Here is a 21,422-nt window from a genome sequence, read left to right on the forward strand (position 1 = left end):
AATGATGAGCAGAGGTATTAAATCCTGAAAGAGGTTTTATTCATGTGATCAACCAAAACCTGGGCCCATATGATTCAGAGTTGTTCCCTCATAATGCACAGGCCTCTTGCTTTCCAGAATGTGTTTAATTCTCCTACGCATTCCCTCAAATGAAAGGTATGCCCCACATTTCAGCACCTCTGTTCATCTACTCCACTGACCCCGCAAGAAATCATCTCACTCACTTTGTTTCCACACCTGGCTTTCCTCTCCTCCAGGATGTCAAACTGCAGAGCAGAGCACACCCAAGAACATACACTTTTCTTCCTCCATCTCCTGAAGCACTTTAGCTCGAAAACCAGCAATTTTTGAGATTACTGGGTTTGCAGATTATAAGAAGAAAAAGAAGGTACCTGAATCATGGTCCTGACTTAGACAGTTCCTGTTCCACAGTCTTGTTCCACCCTGGTGCAGTGATAGCCAGAGCTTCCAAAGGCATGAAGGGAGCTTGAAAAGAAGGAGGAAAAGGCAGCATTTAGTGATCCCTTATCTCATAGCCTGTGCTATCTGCCATGGCCTGACAGAACATGTGAAAACCTCCTGCAGACACTGTACAGGAGAGGTGGACCTGTCCAGAAGTGACACTAATGAAAGCAAGCCTCATACCCAAACCCCAGTTTGAAAGAAAGCCTTTATGTTTTTCCAGTATAGGAAATATATGGGTTCTTTTTTACTCAGTGGCTCCTGACGTCCTAAAAATTCCTATGTGTAAATGCCAGACACCCAGCTGAGTCCAAGGAGAGTCACGAAGGAGCCACCTGCAAATCAGTGCCCACTGCTCTGCCGAGGTCACCATCTCCATGGCATGACAGTGACATTCCCTGCAGCAATGCCAATCGAGCTGTGTGGGAGAGGCCATAAGGAAAAGTCCCAGGAAACTTTGTAACTTGCATAACTTCTAAACTTTGCCCAATTAAACTGTGGTTCCATTAAACTTTCCTTTAGCTGGCAAAGGACTGGCTGAGTTATTATGGGGAACAGCCCCAGGCAATTAAAAGCAAGAGCAACATTACAAATCTACAATTTGGTAGACAAAAATCCTTTACAAAAGATGCAGCCTTACAGAGTTATAGCTTACCCAAATGGGGAAAACCAAATTAAATGAAAAAACATATTGTATATTATCTTAATTTATATATGAGATTTTTAGACAGTTCCAGATTTCTAGATTAAATACAATACCATGTGGCTCCATTAAGCCTCACTGGCCTTTTAGAATATTATTAAAAGAAATAATATATAACAGTTTGAAAGGTTTTTGGATGCTTGGTGGCATCATTATGCAATTTATTAATATGTGGGCAGAGTGACTAATGCCTCTGAGGATGTATTTTTAGTTTCAAAAATAAAATATATAAAAAAGAAAAGTGTGCTGGGGGGGCCAAGAAGGAAAAGCAGCTACAACTGGGTTTGTGCTGGAGGCATGTGATGGCATCCCTCATTCTGCCTGTCCCTCCACACACCCAGTGCCCAGAATAGCCCTTCTCCTTTCACTTATGCCATTCCCAAAGGGGCCCAGAGGCTGCAGCTATTGCAATTTGGTAGAATTTGGATATTTAACTCCGTTTCTGGCATCTTTCCTCCATTTTTAAGGCTGAAAGGGACAATTCAGATCATCTAGTTTAACGCTCAATATAAATCCCCAAGAAAATAATTTCACACATTCACTCGCTAATTGAGCCTACTACTATATGTTTCACCAGTCATCTGGGCTGGCCTCCAGTTCTGATTTCAAGATGCAAAAGGATGACAAATCCCCTGCCCCCTTCAACAGTCTGCCCCCTCTCCCTTCCCAATCTCTCAATTTTGCCTGTCTTAAATTTCCAGCCATTGCATCTCATTATGTTTTTCCCCCATTAGACTATAAAGCCCTTTTGTACACAGTATTTTTTCCTCCAGAAGTACTTTCTGCCCAGAGTCAGGGCACTGCCTGATCTGCTTTTTTTGCTAAGTTCACCAAATGGAGCACCTTAAGCCTCTCTCCACAAGATTTCTTTTTCCAACCCTCAAATCATCCCTGTAAAACTGAGCCATAGGCTGAGAGTTTACAGCCTTCATCATGAAGCTGAGTCCCTGAATCTCAGGTTAATAAACTCTCTATTTTTTAATAAGGCTTCTGTGAAATGACCAGAAATAGTCCCGCAGGATGTGTTATTTGGAGGTAACTATTTCCACATGGGCTGGAGGTACAGCCCTGGGAGCAAAGCCTGGAGAGAGCAGTAGGAGAGTTCTTTACCCTTTTCTGCAGCCATTTTTAGCACTCTTCCAAGCTGTATTTCAAAACCCAGGATTTTTCTGAAAAGGCCCATCCTGGTGGACATTTCCTAGACCACTAGGAAGAACCTGAACGATTTTACCTCCCCTTGCACACACAGAAACCAGCTCCTGAGAAAACTGCTTCTCCCAGCACAAAACCTTCCCTGTGCTCAACAGCACTGGAAGCCCCATCTCCATCACAAGCAGAGGTCTTGGCACATCTCACTTCCCAAACCACTCCTTCCCCAGGCCCAAAGAGATATCTAGAAAATCTCTGAGACATCACCAGAGCCCCTCTTTCCCCAAAATTAATAGTATAAATTAATTAATAAAGAATAAACCCTGGGGTTTTTCTTTGCCATTTTTTTCCAGTATTGGTGTCCATGCTTTGGAGCTGCTTCTTCCCAGTATTAATTGGTTTATTTGCTGCTTGTTAAATGACAGTGGAGTTTCACAGGAAGCTTGGCTCTAGATCATTGGAGAAAACTTCCCAATATTGCCAAAAATACAGTGAAATGACAAGACATGGTGAGTTCTAGACAGTCTCCTCAGGCGCCGGAGCTACAGCTCACTGTTCCACAGAATCTGGATGACATAATACTCCACTTTTTCATCTGTCCTGTTTGACTTGGATGTGAGATTACACACCAAATGAGGAGTTTGAAAGAAGTGCCAGCTCAGTTCCATTTGGCCTGGCCTTTATATACCCCACAGGGACAAACTTGCTGTTCTGAACTGAGACCAAAAATTTTGGAGTCAATCATAAGTGATAAAATATCTGAGCGAGGTCAGTGCCACTTTTAAACTTGTTTTCCTCGCTTGATTTGTTTGACTCTCTGTTGCTCAGCTTTACTCCCAATGCTAGTGATTAAAATCCTTCCAGACAGGCCATTCACTTCACTTCAGGCCATTTTCTACTTCCCAAAGTTGCCTACACATGTTGTGAAATCTTCTTGTGACTTAAGAGCTCCCCTAACCTACTTTAACTATTTGGTTTCAAACAAACCTTTTGTTCCCCCTCTCTGATGAAAGACCACCAGTTTAAATGCAAACATGAGTAGGCATTACAACTAGAGCAAGCCAGCTAACATGACCCTCCTTCCCAGCTGTGAATTGTCCACAAAGAACATATGGAACATCTGGATTAGAAGAACATGCCATTGATTAGTGACTCGGCATCCCAGTACTGGTGTTACACCCAAAAAGTAATGCAGGCTTGTGCAAGCCGTCTGCAAAATCTATTCGATTTACAGGAGATTTTGGATTCTGGTGTAAAATTAAAAATTTCCACATGGCAAACAGAATTGCTCAAGTATTCTCAGAAATATCTGTGCTAGGGAAACCTAAAAGCCTGGTTTTATTGTGGAAGCAGGCAAGAATGGGTCAAAATGCAAAAAGGTTTGCATGCAAAGCAAATAAAAATAATCTTTGAAAGGAAAGAACATTAGTGGATGTTTCCTAATGGTCACCGTTCACCCTGGTCATTTTTTGCACTCCACTTGCCAAAGGCATAAGGTTTTAATTTATAGTCAATGTAATGTTTGTAGTTTCATCTCCTTGAACGATTCTTTGGGGAATGGTTGCAATAGCTATATTCTGGGTTTAAATTGCGTTTTTTTTTTTTTTTAACCAGAACAGAATCTTACCAAGGAGTGAAACTGGAAAGGATAAAATTAGATTCCTGAACCTTCATCTCTTTTTAGAAACAGACATGAATAAAACTGCATCCAGTTTTGTTAAATATTTTTTCCACATCTGGTGTTCAGTCAAAACCATAAGAAAAGTGCTGGAAATCTCACAAGAAGGCTCGTACTCTTGTGATTTCCAGTCCAATTTTTGCAGCCACAGGAGATCTGTATAGTTCAGATAAGAATCTGAAGCAGAAGCCAAACCCAAACTGTGAACCTCCTGAGGCTCACCCCACCCACAACAGCTTATGTCTTTACCCATCATTTGCAGCAGATGTTCTCCCAAATTCTCTAGTGAGATAAATTCCATTAAAAGTTTCAGGAGAAAGATTATAAGATACATACAATACCAAATAAAAGTGTCCAGAGGAGCTCATCATGGCCCATTAAACTATTGTTAAAGACCTTCATCCAGCAACATCTATTGATTAGAGCAGTTTGCTTCTCCTTAGGACTCATTTTTCCATGCTGAGCTTTGGGGGCTTTTTGATCTAAAGGCCACTGACGTCAATGAGAGCATTTCCATTGTCTTCAGTGGGCTCCAGATCAAGACCTTGACAAGCTGGTTCCCCCATAGGTCAGTCTGGAGAGTGGGTTTCTGCCAGCAGATTGTCCCTAGAACATTTCACTGTAGATTTACAATCTTTATAAAATTTTTAAATGAAGTTCTATAGTTAGATTCATATGGTAAATCATAAATTACAGCAGACTCCGCAAGCTTGAGTTTGAGGGTTGGGATTTTTTTTTCATTTTGCTCTCGGGAAACATATAGCTTTTTTTCCATAGGAACTTTTCTCCAAATGCTAATTTTACCTGCTTTCTTTCTTTCTTTTTTTTTTTTTTTTTCCTCTCAACATGTGCATTTTCACTGCCAAACTCCTCTGAGGAAGGTTGTGCCTGTGGCAGTGTTGGTGATGTGGGCAGGCAGGGACTCACCATCCTCTGTCTTGATGTTTGTTGGAAGGGCAGGAGGTGTTTTTGGGCTCTGCCTGGTACCAGACTAGTGAAAAAGGAAAGCAAGCCAAGAGTTTCAGAGTACTTTTCCCTCTTAAGGTGTATTTAAAGTTGGAGGAACATCTTATATCCAACTCCTCCATCAAACCCTTGAGGGAAAAATCCCTGGAGCAAGGGATGATCCTGATGCAGAGCCTTGCACACATGAACAGTGGTGCCAGCTGGGACCTCAAGGATCTCAACACTTCCTGCAGTCACCTGGCCATGTGAGAGAAAGGACACAAGGGACAGTCCTCGGACACTCGAGTCCTAATTCAGATTCCCCCTCTCCAGAGCCTAAATTTAAGAATTCAAGCGGCATTACCAGGCCCATCTGCAAAGTGAGAGCAATAATCCCACAATACCTTCACAGAAACGCTGAGAGGCCACGAACTCTCTCTACACAGAGTAGTACTGTTCAGTAGTAAATGAAATCTGTTTTCACTTCCAAGGCTATGGCATAAATTACTATAGGCAGAAATCCAGCCTAGCAGGCAATGAACTGGATGAGGCCCACTCAGTTCCTTCCATCTTTAGCTTTGATTTTCATTGTTCTGTTTCATTAATAGAATTTCCTTTTTTTTTTTTCTTTTTTCCCTCCCCCTGCTGTAATTTTTCTAAGCTGTTAATTTGCCAGCAGAAAGAACAGCCTCAAAATTGTATACCAGCTCCTCCAAAGCACCCACAAGAATCTGAACAGTTTTTAGCAGACTCAGCGTTTTCCTCTTTACTTCACAGCCCTGGTATATATAGAAAAAGAGGCTGAAGAAAGTCTGTTGTTGTGTTTTCACTGGGGGACCATAATCTGGCCACTTGTTTTCTGCTTAAAATACATTGCATTCTGCAGAGATTGTCCTTAAAATCAGGGTTATCCTCCCAAGTCAGTGGGGCTGCTACAATTGGCACCACAGGTTTTGAAGGACATAAATATCACCCTAAACCAGGCGTCAGCTGAGAATGCCTTAATTCATTCTATTGTCTCATTTATTCCTTTTGTTTTTAAGGAGGGAAATTCTTCTCAGATCATCTCTGCAGGAAGGAGAATGGGGAACATTCTAGGGAAAACTGTAAGGAACAACAAAATTGTCTGAAGATTTTTCCAACTCTCTCCTTTGCTTTCCCATGTTCCCAGCCCCTAAATCCTACCAGGGACCAGCTCCACTGCTGGCCCCTTCTCTGATCAGTGGTGTCAAAGGCTGTGGAAGAACAGGCATTTCATCACCTCTAGCTGCCCCTTCTAAATCATGATGTCTATGAAAGGAATTAACAGCAATAAATTTGATTCAGATCCTATTTTTTCCCCAATAGCAGAGTTTGTGAGTGCATACAAGTGCTCCCTCTGGAAAGAGGACTGAAAAGCTAAAAATAAATAAGATGAATGAGGGATTACAGGATAAAATGATGGCCACTTGCAGCCAAACAGGATTCACTGCTGGAGACAGATAAGTCTCTTCTGATGTTGAGAGCAGTAGAGAATCTGCTCCATAATTTTTGTTCAACCAAGCTCTCCTGGAAGTTCAACCTGACCATCTACTATTTCCTTGGGGCACTGGCAGGGAGGATTTTTGATGTCAACCTCTGCAGGAGGAGCACGTCCTGATTGATGAGCTCAGTCTGAGTGCTGGGGTCTGTAGGGTTGGATGACCCAAGTTTTAGGGACTGAGGTGAGAAGGATGGTGTGGAAACCATCACCTAATGCAACCCTTGCCAAACTTACCTCCTCCCAAAAATGATTAAATCCTCACCAAGGAGGTTTCTGCAGGCAATTAGGAAAGGGCACACAGCAGGACATTACCCACCCATATCTGAACTTGGGATTTCCACTATAGTTTGGCTTCGCCTATCAAAAAGCCCTTGCTTTACCTCCACTTTTGAGATACAAACTCTCCAGCACAGAAGGGTTAAGAACGAGCCCAAGTCTCAGAGCCAGAAATAAAACTCATTAGTTCCTCATCCACAGGGAGCCCTTTGCTTCCGTCTCATCCGAACTGCCGTACAAGCACCACTGTCAAAGGCATCTCAAAGGAGCAGATCAATTTTATAGTGGTTTTACTCTTTGAAAGCATGAACAGGCTCTCCATTAGGAGCTATAATTTATCTGTCTGTGACCACTGACTGCAGGTCTATGAAATGCATCTAAATGGATTGCACGGAGCCAGAAAACTCAACCCAAGTATGTATAGCACCCATATAACAAAGCTCTGCAAGGCTGAAAGTGCAGAATATCAGCAAGTGCTCTGGTTTCTGGATTGATTTGGGAGGTAGGTAGGCTTAGCTGAGGGCTGTGGTTTCTAAATTGGACATGGTTACCTAAAACTATTGGAAATTTGAATTGCATGTCAGATGTCTGGAATAAATGGACTCAAGAGACGTAAGAAAAAACATGTGGCCCAGTATTTTTCTCCTTTTTTAATGTCTTTTGGAAACTGTTTAAATCTCATCTGGGGCTTGTATAGTTTCTTTGTTTAGTAATTCAGAATTGAAATTCTTTATAAAGCTTTGCTAATCAAAAGGTAAAAACTTGATTGTTGCACACAGAGCCCTTCATCCTGAAAGATGCCTGTACACTTTCCAAAAACATACTCTCCTTTCCAGAAAAGTAAATGATCCTTTGCAAAATAGGCAGTGCAGTTATTTTATTTACCTCAAGTAGACCGAATTTAAATTCCAAGCTGGGCCCTCATGGCCTGACCCTGTTTCTAACTCTGCCAAGAGCTGTTGTAGCTGGGCTGTTCCCCCCAGCTTCCTGGTGCAAGGCAGACTTTGGGCTGCACATCTTTAGCAAGACCATCCAATACAATGATGGAGATTCAAGCCATAAATCTCCTGTGGACTGCAGTCACCTCTGGGGTGAACTATATTGCCTGGTCCATATCAAGGGCTGTATTGTCCCCCCGTGACACTGAAAGAGACACAAGAAAACACCTTTCTGTAGGCAGAGGGGCCTAACCTGAACCAAGGAGGCAGAGCTTAGGATGAAATGTTTCTCACCAAGGTGTTGCTTTGGTTCATAAAAAAGAAAAGGGAAATTTTCAGCCTTACCACATCTTGGAGATGGCACATGGCATCCTGTGCTCCCTTTGGGGTCTCCAGTCTCTGTTTTTCTCAACCTTCATTGTTTGCTTGGTCAACCAACCAACCAACCTACTCTTCTGCTTCTTTTCCCACATTCTTCACCTGGTGAATCTTCCCACTTCTAATGTTCTCTCAGAAGTTCCCAGAACAATGCAGATGTTTTTAAAAGCTTTTCTACTTCTTATTTCTTATAGCATGCCCAATCTGGACAAGAAATCTTATCTTTCTCTTTTCACCTGACAAAGACACAAATGCTCAGGCCTAGAAAATGCTGGGAATGACATAAGGGCATAAAAATATTACTTTTTGTTCTAGGATACCTCTTCCTCTCCAGGATTTTGAATACAATGAAAAATGGCAGATAATCTGTGTAGGAGTCCAGGCAAAACTTGCAGCTCCTTTCAGCAGAAACCTGCAGTAGTTATTTCATCTGAACTCATGTTTCTAAAAGCCCTAAACTACACCAGCTAAAGCAGAGTTAATGGCAGCATATAAATGTCATTGGAAAGAATTACTGCTGTTTTATTTGCTGCTTTTGCAGACATTCAGGAATCTCCATCCAGGCTCTGGTTTGGATATATGGATATTCTGGGCTGTGCAGTCTTGGCAGGGTTAAACTGCTAGGGATAAGAAAGGACATAAGCTCTTAGAAAGATTTGACACCCCTCTCTTTCCCACTCCCAGCATTCAGGTGTGCCAAGTTATGGTTTCTTTTAGATCTGCATAATTAAATGAGTGATGAAGATTTTCTCACCAATATAAAACTAAATTATTTGTTGCTTAAAATAGAGCTGTATCCTCTCCAGGTTGTCAGCTGGTGTCAATCAGCCTGTTCTGGGACGCTTCTTGGGAATAATACCACGAAAATCAGGACAGCATGGTGCAACCCCAGCACCAGGATTGGGAAGGGAGCATTGGAGTGACCAGAAGAGAAGCAATTCTTGAAACACATTTTTTTTTTTTTTTTTTTTTGGAGGTGTTCTAGTGTTCGGGTAGGAATTCTCACTCCGGGAGGCGGCTTGTGGAGCTGTGGAGGACACGGAGAATTGCTGAGGGGGAAGCCCACGCAGTTTTTCTCCGGGTTTAACAGACAGCCCGGGTTCATAGTTGCCAAATTTTGCGAGCAGGCAGTAGATTTACGAGCCCCAGGAGCGCACCCGGCTCCGGCTGCGGAGCTGCGCGGCCGCGGAGCCCGGGGAGCCCTCGCTGAGCTGCAGGGCTGAAACCCAGTATAAACTGGGGGAAAACAACTATGAAAATGGGGAAAAGCAAAGAGGAACAAAAGGAAAGGGGCAAATTTCGGTCTCATCCCCATAGTCCGCACTTTTAAGGCGATGAGATTACGCCGGTCCCTGAGCATCGCAGGGCTTGCAGTGGCAACCCCTGGGTTGGGAAAGGAGGAGAGTTGGGAAAGGAAAACTCTGGGGAAGGGGAATAAAGAGGCGGACGAAAAGGATCCGACGAGAAATCCTGTAAGGTTACGAAAAAGAGTAACTTGTCCACAGGGTGTCACTCTTGACCCACATTTGGGCCAGCACCCGGCCTGGTCTGCGGCCCCAGGAAAGTGGGGATTTTTAGCTCCCCAAGAAGTCTCCAAAAAGGCAAAAGTCTCAAAAAAAGGGCAGACTGGCGCCTCTGGGTGTGCTGGCCTGGACAGTCACCTGCCCGGCTGCTCCTGACCCTGCCTGCCCACCTGGCTGCCTTCCTTGCCTGTGCTGCACCTTGCCTTGCCCTGTCCCCAGAGGACAGCTTGAACTGTGCCTTCCTTAGTCCAGGCTCACAGCCCACCATGGAAAAGGGGATGAAGAGTGGAAGAAACCACTCTTCCCCACAGCCAAACTCTTTCTCACCATTCTTGCACAAACTCCTGGCATTCCCCTTCAATATTTCAGGAGTTTTATCTTCGCATGAAATTCCCCCATCATCCCATACTGTTAGTCTGCTCCTTCCCCACAGGAAACCTCCTGTTTCTCGGGCACTTACTCATGGAAGATGCTGCATTACAGCTTTATGGTGAGCCCCAAACCAGGATAAATCAAGTGCTGATAATCCCTTGCTTTTGGTAGCTGCAACTCAGCAGAGATTAAGGGGATTCTTAGGTTAGGGAGAATGAGTTCCCACCTTGTTTTCTGCATTGAGCTGTAGGCTTCTGCAGCCATGAGGGCAAAGCTGGGGGTTGTCTGAAAGCAGGCAGAGCCCTGACCTTTGGTGGGATGTAGTGCAGAGGCCAGGCAAGGCAAGACTGCCTGCCTGCATTGCCTGTGCTAGCTGAAGGGTCAGTTGATGCATCAGCCTTCCCAGGACAGGCACAGGAAACTGCGGTCATCCACCAGGCATGGAGGGGCTGCAGGCTGACATGGATGCTGGGGTCAGCAGCACAGCAGCCAAAGTACAGGCTGCAACTTTTATAAAGCATCAGCAGAGCATGAATTATGGTGTGTCCTCCTGGCAAGGTTCCTGGAGCAGAGGACACACCAGCAAGAGTGCTATCTCCTCTTCCAGGGCTGGTTGGGACAGGATTTGTGTGTAGTGTGTACAGCACATAATTCATCAGGCTATCACTTACAGAGCATGAGCTCAGCACTGCAGCACTCTCTGACATTTTGAAATATTCTGTTGGGGGCCCAGCAGTTTACTGGGAGCATTGCACAAGATACATCCCAAAAGGGATGCTGTCCTCCTCCTGCACAACTCATCCCTCTGTAGGGAGGTGTGCCCCTGAAAAGTCCACATCTATTAATCCTACCTGTCTGTGCTCCCTTGTTCGTGCAGTGACTTCACTCTTCTGCCCCAGGACAATAATTGTAAGTGTGCTCAGTAACATTTTAAGCACTTCTCCATTTTCTTTCAGGCCATCCTGAATGTGTCTACCCTGAGCTTTTATGGAAACACCTGCAATATGTAAACGCAAATGTATAAATCTTTGTAATGCGAAAAAAGCAGCTTCATGAAGCTGTACAAGAGTGCAGCCATATGACTGCAAAACTTCATTTATAAGTATCTAAATATAGATCATAGCAAGCAGCAAACCCAGCCTTCAATTTTAAAAGCGAGGGCATAGGGGAGAGCGCAGAGTCAGCACTTCTTAAATAAGAAGTTCTTCTTGTACTAATTCATTTACAGCGGCATCTTCCTTTGACACAGCAAATTTGCATCACCGAATCCTGATCACAGAGACATAAAGATTTTTATGGGAGTCGGAAATAGCCTCCATGCAGGCGCTGCTGTGGAAGCACTGCACCACCACCGACCTCTGCGCCCAGACAAGGGCACACTGCAGTTCCTGCACCAAGTGCTGCACAGGCTTTGCTCCTCCGGGTGCTTTGATCACATCCTATTTCCATTCCCTGGTCCCAGTTTGCTCAAGTTATTTCCCAGCACCAGGGGCTGTGATTGCCCATGATCCCATTTGGAACATTAAGCCAGAATGTGCAGGCTAAGCGGAGAATGCTGGACACATTCTCTGTTCCACCTGCCCACACCTGCAGCTCAACTGTTTAGGATGATGGGGATGTCATTGTCTGGATGATATTCCTTCATCAGGAACTATAGTGACAGGATAAGGGGGAATTGCTTCAAACTGAAAGAGGGAAGGTTTAGGTGAGATGTTAAGAAGAAATTCTTCCCTGTGAGGGTGGTGAGGCCCTGGCAAAGGTAGCCCAGAGAAGTGGATGTGTGGATGACACATCCCTGGAAATACACAAGGCCAGGCTGGTTCAGGCTTGGAGCAACCTGTTCTCATGGAAAGTTTTCCCCCCAGAAGATCTTTAAGGTCCCTTCCAACCCATACCATGTGAGGATCCTATGATTCTATACCCCACACATCATTGTGTAGCTGTCTATTACCATTATCTGGGCTTCCATTAGGCATGAAACTCTCAAATCATTCTTCTAGCCTTGCTGTTTCCATAGAAATACATTTTAAATTTAGAAAAAGTCAACTGTCCTTTGAAAATCACTGAAAACTCTGCAGAGAGACAGTGGCAAGTGTCCCACCCAACTTCCCCTGGTCAAACAGTGGAGCAGTTTTGCAGGATTCAATGATTCTCCATGTTTGCACAAGGAATAACCTCACAAACCCACCTGCCATGGTTTGAGCAGAGAGCAGAATGAGGAACTAAGGCTTTGAGAGCCAGAACTCTAATAACCTGAAATTAGCCTTGTTCTGGGTTTACAGGAACCACTTCCTAAACCTTGAGGATTGTGTCCAACTCACAGCCAAGACTGGATCCAGCTGCAGGGAACAGGAGATGTCTGGAGAAATTACTCCCTCCCCTTGGACACCTACCCCAGTGCAGGAGTGGTTGTGAGAAAAGCTTGAGACAGACCCAACAGGGAAGCACTTTTCCAACCTGAATCCTCACCTGGGAAAGCACTGCTGTTTAGGAATGGGATTTAGGTCTTATAGCATCAACAGGACCTAAGCAGATGCCTGAATGAATCCCTACATCTAAATCACCACAGAGACTGCTCTGCAAATTCCTGAACATTTTCCACTGGAATAATCAGAAGATCACACATTTTCTAAATATTGCATAAGTTGGCTAGTTGCTTGAATTTAAAATTTTGGGGCAAGGATCTGTGTCATTATCAACAAAATCTGAAATTATTATAGAACCTTTTTCACACTCTCTTTCTTACTCACTGATTTCCTATTTAATAAACATAAAGAACATTAACTGGTATTTGTTTTCAGCCAAATGTTGAAGCACTGAGATTTTCTTACAGAAGAAAAATCAAGTCACAACTGTTTATGTTGGATGGGATATACAATGGAACACTGTGATGTTCTCAGATCAGGATATCCAGCTGAAGCTGCTGGACTTTGGCACATTGGTGTTATCCCAGAACACACTGCTGCATTTTGATTACTCCCATCAGATTCTTCCACAGTAAATTTGAGATTTTAATTTGGAAATTTCCTTTTTCTTCAATTAAAAAAATCCCAAACACCCAGAAATCTTCTCTAAACATCATGCACTAGTCTGAAGAGCCAGTACCTGACCAAAGAACACCCACTGCAACCATTCTGGATTTTATCTATTAAAAATTCATCTGTATTAATAGCAGTTTTCTGTGCTCATGTCTGTGCCCCCAGTGCTGTCTTACATGTTTAAGAGCATTTTCTGCCATGGTGTTTGGCCAAAATCCCAGCATGACAACCACAACTGCCCCAGTCACACCGTCACGGGGCAGGCAAGAAGCAAAGGTGCCATCAAATGGGAGGAGATGACAGAGATCTGCCAAGAACTGGCAAGGCCACAAAGGCAGGGGGCAAAGCAGCTCTTCCTCCCAACCAAAAAGTGTGAGCAGAGGCTGTTACACTCCCTGAACGACAGCAATGGAGGAGGCTGCAGCTACTTCATGCTCCAAAGCCCAGCTTCTTGCAGCCACCCAGCACACAGAGGCAACACATTAATTATAAATACATATATATCTCCAAGAATGACCTGGTAACTGCAAAAAAGTACCTACATTATGATACTTTACTACTGCTTTTGTTGGACTCACTCTGCAGTTACAAAGTGGTTGCTAAGGAAAACCAATCTCTTGGTTTTGCCACGAGCAATTTAACTCAGGTTACCAACACGATGGTTATGCAGGGCCAAGGCTAACACTGGCACCCAACCATGTTATCCATCTCTCAGTTGTGGCTCCCCAATAATGAATGCTCTGCCTCATATTACATATCCACAAGCTCGGGGAACAAATGGCACCAGAAACCCAACTGTGCTACAGGAAGGAAAACCCCAGGAGCAGATACCTCATGTGGCTTGTGGTTCCTTTCATGTGATTCCTGATTTTGATAAAGAGGCAGAGCTGGCTTTCCTCTTGCTCCATGGGGAAGGTTTGTGGATGAGTACCTTTGCCACCCGTAGGTTTTGTGTAGACCTTGCTTTTCTTACCCCTCAGATTTGGTTTTTTTGTGGCTGCTCAACACCTGACTGCAGCACTGCAACAGTCTTGGGTACCATAAAATCTGGAGCAAGAATCCACTGACAACTTTGGAATTGCTTTTTAGGCTGCAGGATGTAATCCATGGTAATCCATGGTACACGGGGGGATCTCTTTGTCAAGGGACTGTGTTCAGTGCTCTCTGCCATTTGACTCACCCATCTCTGATACACAGAAAACACAAACTGTGGTTATTTACAACACCAGAAATGATAGGGCAAATCATGGGTCACTTACTCCTCATCTGAGGCAGAAAAACACAGGAACAAGCTCTTTAGTGTTCTCATCTGTCCCACTACTGCATGTTAAAAACACTGTCATGAAACCAGATTTAACACTGTGCTGTTTTCTCAGAGTAGGAGAAAGACAATTACAGGGGATCTGGAACATTTAGACCACATCTAAAACAAGGTAAAAAATAACAGCAGGAGAATTTGCCATTTCCATTCTTTCCCAGCATGTTTGGCCTAGGGATTCCCACCTGCTCCCACTGGGGAAATCACCATGACTTTCCAGTTATGAGGCCAGCACAAAGAGGTGACTATAGGAGTACAGGAGTTCCAGTGCCAGTGGTGGTCACCAGGGAACTGGTTTGGACAGGTGAGAGACAGAAATAAATCTGTGGTCCCTGTCAGCCCAGAACACAAAGAAATGTTTTTTCCAGTTTTTTCTTCCATCCTGCTCAGGGACATAGGAATAGAGCAATATTTGTATTTTATTGCCTATTCTGGGTTACAACAGCACAAACTAAGGACTTCAAAATTGCAGGCTGCTTCTTAAAATTGCAGCTGCATGGTGCCAGTGTTAGGAATGGTCGTCCATTGTCCTCGCCTGGAAAAGTGGCCACACTCCCTTGCCTCTTCCTGCTTTCCCCACGCTGGGAGGTGCTAACACTTGTCGGGATAGGGATACTTACCCAAAAAACTCAGCAAGGCTGGATCCCAGTGGGAAACAATGGGTAAATGCTGGTGGTGGATCATCTGCACTGTCTTACCCTTGAAGGAACCACAGCAATCTATAGCCCTGGAGGTGAACCTTAGCTCCAGATGAACCTTCTTGGCCCCTAAAAACAAAGCAAGGCTCATTAGCCTAAATTAGAGCCATCAACCAGACATTTAGGCTTCAGATCATTAAGAGGTGCTAATGGCAGCCTGCAGGCATCCTTCACCCAAACCTCTTTCATATCCTACCTTGATGCTGGTGTGAATGATGGCTCCACACTCTCACCTGTGTTTGCCACCTGTGACAACACTTTCACAAGCATGATCAAAAGTTCTGTGCAAATCAGTTCTGGACTGTTTTGTTTCAAGTCTGAAAAAAAAACAAAACAAAAGGGATCTTCAATATTAAATAACAGTTTATTTGCTGCATCTGAGGCAGCTTCTGGCCATTGCTGCCTTCTGAGATGTCACAGAGATGTCCCATCCTCTGAGCAAGCAGAGAGCACCTACCCCAAAGCCACCCCACAACCATGAGAATGCACCAAAGCTATGCTCCTCCATTTCAGGTTAAAATTACAGATTTAACTGTATCATAATTTACCACACTTGATTCTTCAGCATCCAATCTTCTCCTTATTTTCAACATCCCCACATTTTTCATTTTCTTTTCCCATCACATATTCATTGGATGCTGTACAAACAAGTGTAGATTTAAAGTGTCCCTGTAACATTTTACTTATTCCGTGACTTAATAATAAAAGGAGCACTGAATAGAAAGGCTAGAGTTCAATTTCTGGGCTCTATTGCCACTTGCAAGCTGCACTCTCCCAATGCTCCTCGCTTGAAATACAGCCACCCATTCAGCTTTATGCTGCCTCTGGAGCAATAAAACTGCACTTTGCTGGAAGAATTTTAAATCGTTCTACTCCAATGCAGAGATCTTTAAAAAAGAAATCTTAAAAATGTAAAAAGTGAGGGTCAAAGCAAAACTCTGGATTTTACCAAGTGGGTAAATTTTCCAAGAAAATTTTCCTTTGCTTTCAGAATTGAAAAGGGCCTTTTGTTTTTCAGTCTTTTTTTTTTTTTTTAATGGGGATTTTTATTTAAAAAGGCCCCAGTGATGTAAAACTTCTAGAATGAGAATTAAAGAAAAACAAAAACCTACCTTATGTGAAAATCTCCATCATATTGATGCAATTTCGACTGCAGGAGCCCATAACCCAGACTCTGCTCCTGGGGTTGTGCTCATGTGGGATGTGTGGGCAGTCCTTGAGAGCACTAATGTGGCTGATGTGCAGCAGGATGTGACCCCCTGCTCCAAACCAAGGGGAACAACATCAGGTCTGTGCATCTTGCCTGGTGCAGAAGGGTCATTATTTAAAAAGTGTCACAGTGCAATGAGCAGGGCATGGAGGGGACATTCCCATATCCTGTTGCCTGTGGCTTGGCATTTCTCTGCCAGGTGCTTGTTTTTCTCCATGTTTTCTTTGTCTGCCTTGGATTGAGTGTCCCTAGAGGAGAGCTCACTTCTGCGCAGTGCAAAGCCAGGAGGCCTGGCTGCACCTGGCTTTCTAGGAGGGAAATTAAGCAATTGCAAATTGTTACTCCTATTTTTCGGCAATTTCAATGCCAAAGTTCTGTTTTTCTTCAAAGCTAAAGGTCAATGATTAATTGAAAACTTGTATTTTCCCCAAAATTATGGACTAGGGAAATAATACAGAGGCAGTGAGCCCAATTCTACTCTGCTTTATACCTTTGTAAAGCTGAAATAGCTCACTCTGTTTGTACCAAGTCTCTGCCTTCTGATTTCTTCTAGCCAGTTCCAGAGCTGTTCTGGGGGCTTTCTATGGATCCAGGTCCTCCCACGACCCATGCATTGCCCTCCCACTTGGACCACCTAAGCTGGACACCAGCTCTCCACAGCCCTGGAAGCATCTTATCTGGGATTTAAAAGTCCTTTCAGTGCAGGAGTTGATGATGTACATGGTGACAGATGGTGTGATTCTTGGGGATGTCCTGTGTAGGGCCAGGACTTGGACTTGATGATCCTTGTGGGCACATTTCAAATCAGGATATTCTGTGATTCCATGTATGATTTAAACGTTCCTGGATGAAGGTGTTAAACCTGTGAGAGATCACAAAAATTTTAGTAGAGAACAGATTTTGCAATCCATTATGGACATTGCTGTGTTTTTATTATTAATGTGTCTTGAAAAATAAGATGTTTAGCTAAGCTTACTAATTCCTTGAAACTCAAATCATTTAAGCTGTCTAACCTTGTTCAGGATAATTATTTCTATCCATTATCCATCATGTTAAAAATGACAGCTCTGGGACAAGGAAGCTTTTCAAGCAAATGTTTTAAGACAGTGTTTTAGGTTGCAGGCACTAGCAAATGTTAATTAAATTAGATAAACAATGACTCAGAGTAGCTGTGCAACACTAGAAAGAAAGATGGGAGGTAATGGGGGAAGGAATTTGGCAGCTCAAAGGTCAAAGCAGCTTTTTTGGAACCAAGAATCTGTCCCTCAAGTAAGTACCTTGCCTGAATTCAACAGGATGGAAGGAACTGGTGTCTTTTTACTTTTACAGCTCCAGACAGCATTTGTGTGGGCTTGCTGAGTGTCGTTCTGCCAGGGCATTTAGTCCAAACTACCTGTGCAAGGCATCCTCCGGACCTGTCTGCCAGCCTTGGTGACATGATCATATCGTCCTCCAACAGCATCCTTTCCCCTGGGTTTGGTCAGTCCTGAAACTGTGGGTCCAGGCTGAGCACTGGATTGTCACATTTGGTAGTAGTCTAATGCACTGAATCAAGCCTTTGCAAGGGTAAGGCTCAAAAGTGACTTCCAGGTCTGGGAATTTCATGATAATTCCTGTGACGTGACCATCCTTAATCTGTACAGCAAGACAGTTAAATATTACTAATACTTAATGCATCAATCTTGTGTGACTCTTCTTGCAGTGTACAATAACATTTTGGAAATCAAAAGCACCAAAAAGATTTTCTCCTGAGGACTTGTTGCACTAAAGATCCCAAATCAAATACCTGGGTTTCAGCTTACCCTAAGAGAAGGGGCAAGAACTGAAATCCTCATTTTTGCTGAGAAAGAGAGTGACTTGCTGATGTAAGGAGTTTTGGAGAGGATTTGTTCCACTCCTGCATCTGTGGAGTTTGAATAGAAGGACAGAATTCCATGAGTGCAGCAGGGGTGCACATGTATTGGGGCAGGATAAAGGGAAAAGGGAAGAAAGTCACACAGCACTTTTAAAACAATTGGTGTTAAAGGAGTATATGGGACGCTTATAAGTGTTTAGTCTTTTACATATTTTAGTCCACAAGAGGGGTTCTTATGTTTGTTCCTGAGGCCTTTTGTCCCCAGCTGCATGAGGAGGCAATGGTTCCTCTGCTCTGCTGGCTCAATCACCACCATCTTCCTGAAGGGAGTACAGAAGGGAGTGAAGGGTGGTGCCCAGTTGTCTGGTGCCCACAGACAATGACCAGCGCTGACTCCTGCAGTGACCGGGAGGCAAAGGCTTTGGGAATGAGTTGGCAAATAAACCAGAGAGCTACAGCTCTCCCAGTTGAAACCAGAAACTGCTCAGCTATTCTAATCCCTGCACATCTCAGGTCATGCTCCTCCAAGCGTTCAGCTGACTTGTCTTTCTTTCTGGAAGCAGCGGTGCTGCAGTTCCCCACCATGCCTGTCCCCAAGGAGGACCCATGGTACCCTCACCCTCAGCATCCCTGTGAATTCAGCCAAGTGTTGGCTTTTATACCACAGAGATACTGATCTGTCCAAACTTTCTTCACCTGCTCTGATCATTTCAGCTCCTTGGGGACACACACCTCCATGCCACTGCCCAAGTAATTAGTTGCTTCACTGGCTGCATTCTACAATTCTTCAGTGATGGGTCCCCATCTGACATCTTATGACAACTGATTAGTAAAGTAGGCCATGAGTTTAAGAAATATGTAATTTGGGCACCACTTGCTATTAACTGTTTGCATGCTCTTGTTTGTTTTCTTGTTTTTTAGAAATTGTTACCCTTCAATGTAAATAAATATCAAGGGAGGAGAAGAAGTTTGTGATGTGGCAATTTTACAAAACAAGATGTGGTGAATCTTAAGATCATTTCAATAACAAGCCCTGCAGAGGCAATACGGGAATATATATCCTTACTGCAACACTATATATTATAGAAGTCTAGATACCAAGGCAAGATCAAAAATTGCTGTCTGTCCTGTAGTCTTGGGCCAAAACAAGATGCGAGCTAATTAATTAACTAGAATTAAGTCAAAACATCCTGTCTTTACCCCAAGTTTCCCCTGCCAACAAAGCAGAAAAGAAACAATAAATAAAATTGAAGGTTTAAGTGCACTGAACACTTCTCTCCAGGTTAAAAGGATGTCAGCAAGCTACAGCACCACAGTGGTTAAATGTCGTTGAAGATTTGACTGCCTTTGGTCTGGGATTTGCTCTCGCTTCAGAGCTGGTCAAACCAATCTTTCCAAAACACTGACTTCTGAACTTTTGCCAGAGGTGCCTCTCTCCGGTGACCAGGCAAACGACATGTTAAACCTGTCAGTTCAGAATAAGCAGAAAAGTGTGCACCCGCCATGAGGAGGGCTTTTAAAGGCACAGGGCTTCCTTTGCTGGGTAAGGTGGAGGCCTTGCTTACGTACCTGGAGGCTTAGGAATATTTGGGGAGATGGGTGAGACCCCATTACCAGTTGGCTTTCTCCATCCCAGTGGGAAGGAGAGAGCTACTCCAATTTTAAAATCCATCTTTTCTGAAAGACAGAGCCCTGCTCTTGCAGGATGATGCACAATCTGATTTCAGGGAAGCTCAAAAGATAAAGGGTGGGAAAGAATAAAAGCCAAGCTGCTACCAAAAAGAAATGAGAGGCAAAAACCTTCCAGGTTTTTTGTTCACATGCAGGCCACCCCTAGCTAAGGATCTCAAGTAATTTCTAGTCTAAGCTACTCTTGACAACATGTTCAGCCTTCCTGATAGCTTTGAGGGAACTGCAGCCACTGGTGACACAGGTTGTGAGCACATTACTGCAGTGGTTACTCCAGAATTTATAAGACACAAGCAGTTAACAGAAACCAGCAACGATCCTGGTTTTAGCACCATGGTTTAGAGGCAGAATCACAGACAACTTGTGCTCCTCTTTAACCAAACAGTCCCAGTGGAATACAGCAAAGGAGTTTTTCTTTGCTGCTTTGAACAGACACCTCTAAAGTTCCCTCTATTGTAGATTAGTAAACAAATGTCTGCATGAACCTCTGGTGTCAGATCAGGATAGCTGGACTGCTCTAGCTAGGAAGCTGAACATTTGTTTTGCTGTGACCTGTGGTCCAGCCTAGCACAAACTAGACTCACAGCAGACCCAAAGCTGAAATGGTTCTGTGGCTACCAACCTGAGGTCTCATCCCATCCATGGAGAAGATAATCCACTCCCTCCCATCCATGCATCCATCCATCCATCCATCCATGCATCCATCCATCCATCCATCCATCCATCCATCCATCCATCCATCCATCCATCCATCCATCCTTTATTTATACAAAGTCACTTAGATTGGCATTGCCATCTCACCTGCAAGAAGCAACATGGGTCCAGAGCAAAGTCTGAGCCTGCATCTTCACCCTGGGGCATTAAATCAGCCAAGATTTATCTCCAGCTCTTTCAATATTTATATACAGCTGGGGGTAAGTGGTCTCAGTGCTGGCAAGGCACAGAAAACAAACATCTCTATTTTTCACCATACACAATCATGCCAGTACCAGGATGAGGTTCCAATGCTGAGTCAAGACATCCTGAGAGGTTCACCACAGGTAAGAGAAGTGGAACTCAAGTCGACGTGAGATGTCAGTATGCAGAGGAGAGAATCTGGAGTAGGTGGCCAAAGCACGCATTCACGTTTGAGCTTCTATAGGAAAAAAAAAAGAAAAAAAAAGAAAAAAATAAGAGAAGAATCCACAAGTACATTCAGCTCTCTCATAGCAGCAATTATCACTTCCAACCATCCCCCGTTGGCTGGGAGACTGCATCCCATCCTGCCAGATACTGACCTGGCCTTAGTTTTTCACACCTTGGTCACTTGGCTGTATTACAGCAAACCGATATACCTGGGCATGAAGCCTGCAACACTTAGGAAAGTCCAAACAGTACAAAATGTTACAGAAAACCTCCTCACTGACACTCTCTGCCACAAATACATCACAGCTATCCTCAACTGTCTACAATAGCTTCACAATTTTAATTTGGAGACATGTTCAAGTTTTTAAACCTTTTCTTTCTGATGCTCCTTGGCTTGAAGTTAGGATATATAACAAACTAGTGAAACTATTGGATAAAAACTATGGACAAGTAACATGCTTTTTTGTTGCAGTGCAAACCTTTACAGCAGGTGTAAAGCTTGTCTAAGTGGGAGACTGAACTTTTGCATGAGCATGGTATGAA

General features: G+C 43.7%; 1 long non-coding RNA gene across 1 annotated transcript; it reads right to left on the bottom strand.

Annotated features, from left to right (window-relative positions):
- Positions 1 to 408: 408 nt before the first annotated feature.
- LOC143694607 (uncharacterized) lies at positions 409 to 20,866 on the bottom strand. Its single transcript, XR_013183176.1, has 5 exons — positions 20,556 to 20,866; positions 16,113 to 17,072; positions 15,197 to 15,317; positions 14,923 to 15,069; positions 409 to 486 (listed from the first exon to the last, which is right to left on the bottom strand). It is a non-coding gene; the product is annotated as an uncharacterized LOC143694607 (long non-coding RNA).
- Between the last annotated feature and the right edge of the window lie 556 nt (positions 20,867 to 21,422).

This window comes from Agelaius phoeniceus, chromosome 8, assembly GCF_051311805.1.
Source record: "Agelaius phoeniceus isolate bAgePho1 chromosome 8, bAgePho1.hap1, whole genome shotgun sequence".
Classification (NCBI taxonomy): domain Eukaryota; kingdom Metazoa; phylum Chordata; class Aves; order Passeriformes; family Icteridae; genus Agelaius; species Agelaius phoeniceus.